Genomic DNA, 2,398 nt, shown 5'->3' on the forward strand with positions numbered 1-2,398 from the left:
ATATCTCAGGTGAGCTTGGTTGACATCACTCACAGTAACAGAAAAAGTCATGGCTGGTTTTCCCCAAGTCCTTTGAGCATATGCCATACAATATGGTAACCACTAGCCACAAGTGGTTGTTTAAATTAAAATTAATTTAAATGAAATAAATTAAAAATTCAGTTCCTCAGTCACACTGACCACATGTCAACTGTGCCATAGTCACATGTGGCTAGGGGCTAGTATATTACACACATATATAGCACATATATAACACTGGGCAGAAAGTTCTATTGACAACACTCTTCTAGTCATGACTTTGCTTAAGTTGTTTCCCATCTAAGAATATCACCTTCCCATAATCCCTACCTCTGCAAAACCCACAGTCCTGCTAAAACTTGTCTTGTTCTTACCTCCGTCAAGCGTTGAAAGACTACCCCACACTTCATTTTCCAGTTTTTAAATTTCTTGGGCAGTATTTGTAGGGTTTAGAACATAATAATATGCAGTCACTATTCTTATTATTTTTTGTGTTGTCCTAGATTTTTAACTAGAAGAAGAAAACCAAAGCGGGAGGCATCATAATCCCAGATTTTAGATTAATAATTCCTTAAAGACAAGAGTTATTTATTTATTTAATTTTTTACACAATCTTACATTTCATTTTTTTTTTCTTTGAAAGGAGCAAGTTGTGTGCAGGGGGGTAAATGTTTTATGGACAAGAAAAACAATTGCTCTAGAAGCAACTTATTCATCATTTTTATCTTCATCTTCCTCCTCTTCCTCCTCCACTTCATCTTCCTCCTCTTCCTTCTTTTTCTTGCTATTTTCAGCCATGATGACTCCTTTTTTTTTTTTTTTTTTTTTTTTTTTTGGCCACGTCAGGCTTTCCTTTCCTTGGTATGGAACAACATCCTTTTCCTGTCTGTCCTTCGGCTCCACAGCCTTCTTTTCATGGGACTGCGTGTCATATGCATGGCTGTGATACCACATGTCTCTTCCTAGTTTCTTTGCAACATCACCAATGGACAGGCTGGGATGCACCCCTTTGATTTTTGGGCGATCCTCAGAACAGAACAGAACAAGAAAAGGGCCAAAGGAGGCATCTTGGGTGCATTGGGGTCCTTGAACTTCTTTTTTGTTTCCCCTTTAGCAGGGATATAAGTTTTCATTTCTCTTTCATAACAGGCCTTGTCTACCTTTGCCATGTCTTCAAATTTTCCTGTCTTTTTGGCAGACATGGTCTTCCACCTCTCTGAGCACTCCTTAGAAAACTCCGAGAAGCCGACTGAAGCCTCTGGGTGCTTCTTTTTGCTCTCTTCTCAGCAAGTTTGTACAAAGAATGCATATCATGACATTTTGCCTCTCGGCTTCTTAGGATCTCCTCTGCCCATGTTTAATTATTTTCCCCAGCGAAGCACAGAGTCGCCCAGTGCCCCCATCTGGCTCTTGCTTGCCCTGGGGCTGTCTCTGTGGAACTCAATGTATTGCCAAGACCAAATATTTTTATACATTAGTATTTTTTTATTTTATATATATTTAAAAAATTTACATCCAACTTAGTTAGCAAGTAGCACGGTAATGATTTCAGAGTAGAATCCAGTGATTCATCCCCTTACATATAACACCCAGTGCTCATCCCATTGAGTGTCCTCCTTAATGCTCCTTGCCCATTTAGCCCATCCCCCACCCACAACAACCCTCCAGCAACCCTCAGTTTGTTCTCTATATTTAAGAATCCAAGAATTATGTCTTATATGTACAGTTATTATAGTCCCTCAGTGCCCTGTATAACTTGAGACCATATTATCATTATTAACTTTTTAAAGTATAGTCTGAGACTAAGCTCAGGGATTTATATGCATCTTCTAGAATGTAGGCTGTTATAAAGCAATGTTCATAATTTATTTACTGTTGTATCTTCAGTGACTTGCACCTAGTAGGTACTCAATAAACTTAAAGAAGAGAGAATGATTTCATTTGATTTTCATGTGTGTGAAATTGGTATTCTCATTTTTACAAACTCAGAATTTGGAGTTCAGGGAAAGTTCAATAATTTGATGAAACACAGTGCTGATAAACAGTTATTTTGCACGCTGGTGCTTTGCGTGTGATCTTTCTCTCCACATGGCATCTCATCTTTCTCTCTAGCAGGGTAACTTGGATTTCTTACATGGCAGCTCAAGGCTCCTTGAGGGAGTAAGGGGTTACCAAAAGTCTACTTCCTCATTATTCAATTGGTCAAATTGATGGAAAATCCAGCACAGATTCCCGGGACAATGGTCTGAGCATGCAGGCTTGGTTTGTGCAAATAGCAGGTAAGAGACTGCTAGAGAATATCCTTGGAGGCTAGCTACCACATAAGTAACCATCTCTATAGGGTCCCAGTTTCCTGGTAATAGGATTCTTTCAGTAATAA

At 38.9% G+C, this 2,398-nt stretch overlaps 1 pseudogene; it reads right to left on the minus strand.

The window, feature by feature from the left end:
• Positions 1 to 726: 726 nt before the first annotated feature.
• LOC121033323 (high mobility group protein B1-like) lies at positions 727 to 1,373 on the minus strand (annotated as a pseudogene).
• Between the last annotated feature and the right edge of the window lie 1,025 nt (positions 1,374 to 2,398).

This window comes from Herpailurus yagouaroundi, unplaced genomic scaffold, assembly GCF_014898765.1.
Source record: "Herpailurus yagouaroundi ecotype Mexico unplaced genomic scaffold, PumYag 159, whole genome shotgun sequence".
NCBI classification, from domain to species: domain Eukaryota; kingdom Metazoa; phylum Chordata; class Mammalia; order Carnivora; family Felidae; genus Herpailurus; species Herpailurus yagouaroundi.